General features: G+C 40.9%; 1 pseudogene; it reads left to right on the forward strand.

The window, feature by feature from the left end:
• The window catches only part of LOC139034108 (elongation factor 1-beta pseudogene), a 39,910-nt pseudogene extending 34,464 nt beyond the window's left edge, over nucleotides 1-5,446 (forward strand).
• Nucleotides 5,447-9,616: the final 4,170 nt, after the last annotated feature.

Consider the following 9,616-nt stretch of genomic DNA (forward strand, 5'->3'; position numbering starts at 1 on the left):
TAGCCCTCTGATTTCAAACATCTCATGATTTGGCACAAATGTGTTTGAAAAGGAGAAGAGATGTGGAGATAGACCAGAACTGAAACCTTTGTCTCAACAGACAATTGAATTCAGCAGGCAAATCCCCAAAAAAGATTTGTTTAGTTTTGTTTTCATAAATGAAGGAAGCAAACCATACCATATCTGGCATGGAAGCAGGCTTCCAGGACAAAACATGGGCAAATGTGGAAAGAAACTAAAAAAGTAATACATGCCTGAGGCACTAATTGAGGGATGGAGGATATAGACCTGCTTCTGCTATTAAGGGACTATGTAAGATGGAGAAAATCACATCATCTTTCTGGGCTCCAGTTGCCTTTTATGAGGATGTAAGTGGATCACAGATGGCAAAAACAGCACATGTGACACCAACAGCTCTGTCCAGGCCACTGAGATACATCAATTATCAGTCAGCGCAATCTTTCCTGTAACACCTAGACAGGAACATCTAGTGTTCTCTGAGTCCCTCTCAACACAGGGCTTCCAGTGACCATTACCAAATTAACAGAATTGACTCTCAAAATGAAACCTATCCACTTTTCTGAACTAGACTACTGGTTCCCAGCATTTGGTGCAGACTCCTGGGAGCCTGGAGGTTACTGAAAAATGTCTGACGCTAAGTCATACACTCACCAAACTTTGTCTCTAGGATCAATGAAGTGCTATCTTATCACTATCTTGGTTCCCAAAAGAGAATGGGAACATCTGGCCAAGGGCATTTCAAACTCCTCTTCTGTCCTGGAACTTTCTATCCTGAGGCTGAATTTCTCTCTCTCCCCTACCCACTTCCCTCAAACCTCATTCTTCTAACACTAACATGGTTTCTATTGGTCAGGAAGGAATCTCACAACCTTGGTTGATGGGGAAAGAACCAGGCAGCAGACGACAGCAGGGGAGTGATGACAATCATCACTGTTTTGTCCTTGAGATGAGCTGTGATCAACATGAGGGTCATCTGCCCAAACTGCCTCTCATACTTCAGATCATCTGGCCAGTGTCTTTCTTTTCATATCATCACCTAGACTTTCCTGAAGGTTTAATAGCATCTCAGATGCAAGCTTAGTTTCTCCTTCAACATTTGGGGTGGAAAGCTAAGACCCAAGGCAGTACAGAGAATAAGCTTGGGCACCACCGATAACTAGGTGAATGACCTTCAATAGCTTTTTTCCATCTCTTTGAGCCTCAGTCCCCTCATCTATAAAGTGGGATAGTTGTGGTGATGAAATGAGACAATGCATGTGAGTTGCCTAGTAGAGTACAGAATCTGCCCCCTAGTAGATATTCAACAAATGATATTCATAATGATGATAGATGTTTCCTGGACACTTCCTATGATGTCAGGTATTCTGTTAAGCAAGTTAACAGACAACCTGTTTAACCAAATGTATTTCCTTTAGGTGACAGGTTACAAAACTAGCCCAGCTTCTGTGTCTCAACTTTTGGATTCCAGGTATTGGCTAATATAACATGACAGAAACTATACTGTGTGAGTTCTGAGCCTGGGACCCGAGAGATGGTGCAGCCTTCTGCTGCTGCTCTTGGGAGTCAGCCCAGCTGCTGTGTAAACAGACCTGGCTTGGTCTACTGGAGAGTGAGGGACAAACGAAGCAAAGCCATGCTTTCCCAGCTAGAGTCACCCGAGCCCAACCAGCCCCGAGCCAACACAGCAGCTGACCTCATGCCTATGAGTCAGCTGAGCAGGCAAGCCTGACTGAGATCAGCAGACCTGCCCAGCGGATCCCAGGACACATTGCTGCCCCACAGAATTACAAACTAAATAAAGGATGGTGGTTTTCAACCACTATGCTTTTGCGATGACTTGTAATACAAGCCATTTTCTTCTTGAGTACACAATTAGACAACATTTCCCATGCTCCTTTGTGCCTAAATTGGTCATGTGACTAGTTCACCCCAATGAAATGTGAGAAGAAAGTGGCATGTGTCACTTTCATGCCGAAGCAGTTTAGGAGCTGGTGTGCCTTCTTGCTTCTTCTTCCTTTGTCAATTGAATGGATGCACAGGCTCCAGCAAAGGACACCAACACCTTAGGGGATGTGGAGCCACAATATGGAAAGAACCTGGGTTCCCAAATCACCACATGGAGGAGAGCCACCCACCATATGGAAATATCATATCCATTTGGACTTCACACAATCAACTAATAAACTTCAGTTGTATAAAGCCACTGAAGTATGGGAAGGTCTCCGTTACAGTAGTTAGCATTATCTTAACTAGCACGGGGATTATATACTTAAATTATTCCCATTTACCAATAAAGAAACTGAGTAAAGAGAAAGTAAGCTAGTACAAATCTGAATATGAAACTACGCTGTCTGATTCACACCAACTCCACATACTAGCTACCCGAGGTACTTGTCACAGTCAATCTTATTAAGAGTCCTTGAGGCCTTCATTAATGAGTTACTGTGTAGAGACGCAATAATACAAGCCTTTACCGTTTCTTGCTCTTCCCTCATTCCCAAAACTTCATATACTTTGAGGTCTGCATGAAGGGAGAAATTCATACTGATGTCCCTGTCTCTTCAGATGCTAGCTGCCTCATCTGTCACAGTCAGAGAGAATCGCCTAATAACCCTGCACCTACAGAACTTCTCACTCATGAGGGAGCTAGCTGCAAGCACAGCTTTCTTCAGTGCTCTGCCTCTGCCATAAGAGGTGCATTCCTGTGCATTTCAGCACTCTCCCTGCTTCCAATGCCTCTCCTTTCACTTACACCACAGCCTCTCTCCACATTTCAAGGATGAGGGCAGTGGAAGGGAGAATGAAACATTCATTCCCTTTGGTTTTGTTCAACAGTTACTCACTGAGCACCTACTATGTGCCATGTATTGTGCTGAGCCCTGGCAATGCAATGAAAATAAAACCCAGTAGAATCCCTGCCCTCCCCAAGCTTATAGCTAATGGGAAAAGGAAAAGTAATATATGGGCCACTGATCAAGGTGTGAGTCTGCTTAGTTCTCCATGAATATCCAGGACAGATGAATGACGGTGTATACAGTGATTCTTTTGCCAACACCTAGGGAAGCAATTCTTCATGTTAGCCTGAATGAGAATCATCCAGACAGGCTTTAGTTTAAAAAGCACACTATAGGGCTTGATCCTCAGAGATTTTGATCTGGAACATCAGGAGCATGGACTCAGGAAATCTGCACCCTTAACAAACTCACTGGGAGGTTCTAATTCACGTTGTCCTTTGAGAAACTCTAATCTGTAGCAGGAGTAGATTTTTCTTAGAACACTGTAGATATGGTCCTGGGACTCATGGACAGATGTAGGCCAGGCCTTTGAAGCCAAAGGCTGGGGCATCAAGTAGCACTGTAATGGTGCCCATAACCACTAGCAAGTCAGCACCACAGACGACCTAGAAGAACAGAGAACAAAGACTCTGATTAAACCCATCGAGTCCCTAATGAAAAGATGGAGAGAAAGGGCAAATGTCATCACTGAGGTGATAAATAACACGCTGAACGTGAGTACGCAGAAGCCTTTCAGGGAAGCCGTTTGTGGGAACACATTAAAATAGCATAACAAACAGCAGCACTTTCTGGGGAACTCAGATTTTTCTTACCTTAAATCAAATCTTCAGGGAAGAATTCATACCCCAAACAGCAGCAGTGAATTGTTGCAAAAAGAGGCACCAGTCATAGCTGCATCCTCGGCCAAAGCCCAGCTCTGGGAGCAGATCACCACCCTTTAATGAGAGACTTGGTTTCTAAGGATACAACAAGGACAAGTGGGCAGAAATTACAGGCAGGCAGTTTAGTGTGCTGTGAACAAGAATTTTCAAGCAACATAACAATGGAACAGTTTGCCTTTTGGGGCAGCAAACTGTTCTTCGAAGAATTCAAGTCAAGCCTAGATACACCGCTGTAAATTTATCAAGTTCTCTTTGTATCTAGAAATACAAAAAAAAAAAAAAACCCCACAAAGATTAAGACACTCTCCCTTGTCTCAATGGAATCATAGTCTAGTGGAACAAAGAAAGTATGGCCCATGACTACAATATGGTACAATGAGGCCATAACTCGAGTGTCCCTGGAGACCACAAGAGTGCAGGAGAAGAGGTTCTGACTCAGATGGAAAGGTTGGGGAAGGCTTCCTAAAGGCAGTGTCATGAGATCTGAATGCTAAGACACTCAGAGAAGTAGAAGCAGTGGCATTCAGAGCCAGAAAGGCAGGCGCAGATCAGATCAGGAGGTATTCTTGGGCTAAGGAGAGAGGTTATCTTGATAATGGTGAGGAGCCACTGAAGGTTGACCGAGGTGGCATCTGGAGTGAAAGTCACTCAGTTGTGTCCAACTCTTTGTGGCCCCTTGGACTATGGAATTTTCCAGGCCAGAATACTGGAGTGGGTAGCCATTCCCTTTTCCAGGAGATCTTCCCCAGGGATCGAACCCAGGTCTCTCATGTTGCAGGAGGATTCTTCACCATCTGAGCCACCAGGGAAGCCCAAGAATACTGGAGTGGGTAGCCTATCCCTTCTCCAGGGGATCTTTCCAACCCAGGAATCAAACCAGGGTCTCCTGCATTGCAGGCAGATACTTTACCAGCTGAGCTACCAGGGTGACTTCTGGAGCCCTTTTCAATAAAAAAAATTTCTTCGAGGCTAGAAAATTATTTGCCTCTTTTCAATTACTTTATAAATTGGTAATATGTATGTAAAATGAATGCAATTTTAGACACAATTCAGCATTTATAGAACCCTGTGATGTGAATGAGGTGGTATTATAAATCAGGAGAGAAAGCAGACACTCTTACTAAATAGTATTGGCCCTTTTTTCTCTTAGCACTCAGCTCATCCACCTGTGCTCCTCTTTTTCCCCCGTTTCCACCTAGTTAATTCCCAAATCAGCTGTCACCATGGGTTTTTAGAGACTCAGAAAGCACCACCAGCCTCCAGGTGTTAAACAACTACTTGGTGGAGGAGTAAAGAAAGCTTTGGGCAAGTATGGCCCTGCTAATGTGGAAGACACCACAGAAAGTGGAGCTACAGAGAGTGAAGATTGATGACACTCACCTCTTGGGATCTGATGAGGAGGAAAGTGAAGAAGCCAAGAAGCTAAGGGAAGAACGCCTCAGACAGTATGAGTCAAAGAAAGCCAAAAGACCAGCACTTGTTGCCAAGTCGTCCATTTTATTAGATGTGAAATCTTGGGATGATGAGACAGATAACGGCAAAACTAGAGGGGTGTGTCAGAAGCATGCAAGCAGATGGCTTGTTCTGGGACTCTTCTAGACTAGTTTCAGTGGGCTAAGGAATTTTAAAACTTCCAATACAGTGTGTAGCTGAAGACAATAAGCTTGGAACAGAAGTGCTGGGGGAGCAAATCACTGCTTTTGAGGACTATATGCAGCCATGGACGGGGCTGAGTTCAACAAGATCTAGTCTATCATGAATTGGTGCCTCTAAATATAGTGGTGGTGGTGGTGGTCTAGTCACTCAGTTGTGTCCAGCTCTTTGCGACCCCATGGACGGTAGCCCACCAGGCTCCTCTGTCCATGGGATTTCTGAGGCAAGAATACCAGAGTGGGTTGCCATTTCCTTCTCCAGGGGATCTTCCCAACCCAGGGATCGAACCCACATCATCTGTGTCTCCTGCATTGCAGGCGGATTCTTTACCACTGAGTTACCAGGGAAACCTACACACACACAAGAAACCTTTCCCTACACCCAGATTGTAGAGGAATTCACTTATATTTTCTTCCAGCACAAGTGTGGCTCATTTGAACTTTATATATATATATATATATATATATATATATATCACTCTATCTTACAAGCATAAATTCCAAGTGGATCAGGGATCTAAATGTTAAAAAAAAAGCCACACTCATACTGGAAGAAAATATAAGTGAATCCTCTACAATCTGGATATAGGGAAAGGTTCCTTAACAATGCCTTAAAATCCAGAGGCAGTAAAAGAAAAGTTTGACAAGTTCGATTACTTAAAAACAAAATTTTGCATGCCCCAAAATACTATAAACAAAGTCAAAGCACAACTGACAAATGGAGTGAAAAATTCTTAAACAAATAATAGAAAAAAAAAACATTACTATTCCTAATATACCAATAACTCTTGAAAATGTGGGTGGGGGGACAAAGGGCTTGGGGATGGATGTGTTGAGGAGTTTGTGCTTAACGGTTATAGAGTTTCTATTTGGGACGATGGAAAAATTCTGGAAATAGACATTGGGGATAGTTGCACAACAGTATACATATACTTAATGCCAATGAAATGTATACTTAAAATGGATAAAATGCAAGTGTTATGGCTATATATATGTATGTCTATATATACTTTGCATGTACATGTGCTAAGTCGTGTCCGACTCTTTGCAACCCCATGGACTGTAGCCCACCAGGTTCCTCTGTCCATGGGATCTCCCAGGCAAGAATACTGGAGTGGGTTGCCATTTCCTCTCCAGGGGATCTTCCCAACCCAGGGATCAAACCCATGTCTCCTGCATCTCCTGCACTGGCAGGCACATTCTTTACCACTGAGCCACCTGGGAAGCCCCTATATATACTGTACATACACACATATATAACCACTATAAACATTTTTTAATCACTGCAAAATGAAGGACAAAGGACCAAAAAAACCTAATGGAAAAATCAGAAAAATATTTGGACAGGCATTTCACAAAGAAATTATAAAAATGGCCCTTAAATGTAAGAAAAATGTTGAAACTCATTCATAACTAGAGAAATACAAAATACAACAATATTAAGAAATGTTCTCTAAACTATCAGATTGGTAAGTTTATTATGTTGACAAGGCTGTGAGGAAAGTGGCATTCTCCCACATTATTGGTGGGAACACAAACTGGTACAACCATTCTGCAGGAAAGTTTAGCGATATGCACAGAATTACAAATGCAAGTTTGCTTTTGATCCAGCAATCTCTCTTCTGTGAAAAACATCCCCAAATACAAGAATACATATGTATAAGATTATTTGTAATTACAAAATATTGGAAACTACCTTAATGTTGATGCATAGGAGACTGGTTGAATAAATAAATGGGGCATTGACACAATGGGGTACTATATGCAGATGCAAAAAAAAAGAATGAGGAAGATATCTATGAACTGATTTGGAATGAATTGCAAGATGTAATGGTAAGTGAAAAGGAAAAAAGCACAGTACAAAATAGTACCCATAGTAAGCTCCCCTCTGTGAGAAAGAAGAGGAAGAAGAAGATACACATGGGGACTTCCTTGGTGGTCCAGTGGTTGGGACTTCGTGCTTCCAATGCAGGGGGTATGGGTTTGGTCCCTGGTTGGGGAACTAGGAGCCCTCATGATGCATGGTCAAAGAATAATTAATTAAAGACTCAAACTAGAAAACATGGGATAATTTTTTTAAAAAAGAAAATACACCTGTATCTGTTCAATTGTGCAGAAGAAATGGAGAAAAGATAAACTAGAAACTGAGGATACTGGGTAACTATAGGGGATAAGAGGGAACAGAGTGGGGAAAATGGGGGACTGGGAACAGGGTAGTAGAGATAAGAGGGAAGTGACATTTTTATGAGTATACATCTTTGTTTAGTTCTGGCATTTAGAACTTTGTTAGTGCTTTGATTACCATAAATAATGATTAAAACCAGGATGTGAAAGGAGTTCAAGATGGTATGCAACTAGCAACAAATAAGTGTAAGTTGTTACAAGTGAACAATATAACCACACTGAAGAGAAAATAACTAACCCAAGTAAAATTTTAAACAGAAGTTTTATTATATACCTTACAGTTAAAGACATAAAGAACTGTATATTATTCTCTAGTTAGTAAATTGCTTTTCATGGAGGTTTAGTTTAGCACTTCCAAAACTACTTTATGTGTGTATTAGGACTAAGCAAGTACATAAATTTATCATGGATAATGAGAAACAGATTTCTCACTGTTGGGGAAAGGAATTACAAACAAGAAAAAAGAGGAAAGCTAGAATGAACTCTGTAATGATGGACTGGAGGAAATATCAATAGGAAAACATGGTTTTTTAAACACAAGTACATAACGAGATGAAGAGAAATAAATACAGATATGTGTTACAGGTATGAGCATACATGCATATGTTCTCTACTTCCATTTACTGAGAGCATGGGGAAGTAATGACACCCCAGTAGCAAGAAGCATACCTATCCCAACATCATGGTTTCTAAATACCATTCTTCAATAAAAAGAACCAGAGTTCCCTAGAAAAATGGTGATTTCAGAGCTAGGATAAGGAAAATATAAGTTAAACTTGGCATATCTTATGGTGCCAGAAAGTAAGGTAGTGCTCAGAAAATGATGAAGCATGTTGAAAGGACATGGAACCAACTCAAAGGAGCTTCCAAGGGTCAAATCTGGGACAATCTGACCAATGAAATAATCACAGCAATAGATTATAACCCACAGGAAAAATATCTACACTGATATTTTTTATATATTTATAAGTAAATGTATAAATAAATAAGTAAAATATCAGCTACTCCTTGCAGTAGAACTCCAATCAATAGATGTAGAAGAAATGTTGGAAGCTGAGAAACACTACTTGGCAAAGACCACAGTTATTCTTGTTGCAGGTAAGAATCACTGATGGGTGCTATTATGGACTGTGTTCCCTCAAAATTCATATGTTGAAGCCCTGACTCTCATGTGACTGTATTTGGAGACAGGGCCTTTAAGGAGGTAACTGAGATTAAATGAAGTCATAAGAATGGCAACCTATTCCAGTAAGACTGATATCCTTACAAGAAGAGAAAGAGGCATGGGGGATGCACATACACAGAGAAAAGGCCATGTGAGGACACAGTGAGAAGGCAGCCGTCTACAAGCCAAGGAGAGAGGCCTCAAGAAAAACCAATCTTCCCAACACCTTGATCTTGAACTTCCAGCCTCCAGAACTATGAGAAAATAAATTTCTGTTGTTTAAGCCACTCAGTCTATGGTATTTTGTTATGGCAGCCCTAGCAGACTAATATGGATGATAAAATTAGTGTGCACAAGTTATCAGGAGAAGATATGTACATCATCTCAACGTCTTTCCTCACAAGACATTTTTTAACTACAAGGATTAAACTAGTAACTTTACATTGGATGACCCTGTAGATCCCACCTTAACTAAGTGATCAGGGTTAACATCACTAGTAATAAGACACTGACATCATGAGCCCCCGAGACAACAGACACAACATCATTTCTGTTGAATTCTTGCCTAAAATGCAAACTTCAATTTTTTAAAAAATGAAAAAATATTAGATAAATTCAAATTGAAGGACACTGTACGAAATAATTGACTAGAACTCTTCAAAAGTACAAAAGTTATGAAAGACAAGTAAAAACTGAGGAACTGTCACAAACTGCAGGAGACTAAAGAGACAAGACAACTAAATGTAATGTAGGACCTTGAACTGGATCCCAGACCAGAAAAAGACATCAGTAGGACAACTGGAAAAATCTAAATAAATCCTATAGATTAATTAATAGTATTTTATCAATTAATATTATTTTATCACACCATTTTTGCAATTTCTCTGTAAATCTAAAATGATTTCAATGAAATTTTTA

The sequence above is a fragment of the Odocoileus virginianus genome, unplaced genomic scaffold (genome assembly GCF_023699985.2).
Source record: "Odocoileus virginianus isolate 20LAN1187 ecotype Illinois unplaced genomic scaffold, Ovbor_1.2 Unplaced_Contig_25, whole genome shotgun sequence".
In the NCBI taxonomy this organism is placed as follows: domain Eukaryota; kingdom Metazoa; phylum Chordata; class Mammalia; order Artiodactyla; family Cervidae; genus Odocoileus; species Odocoileus virginianus.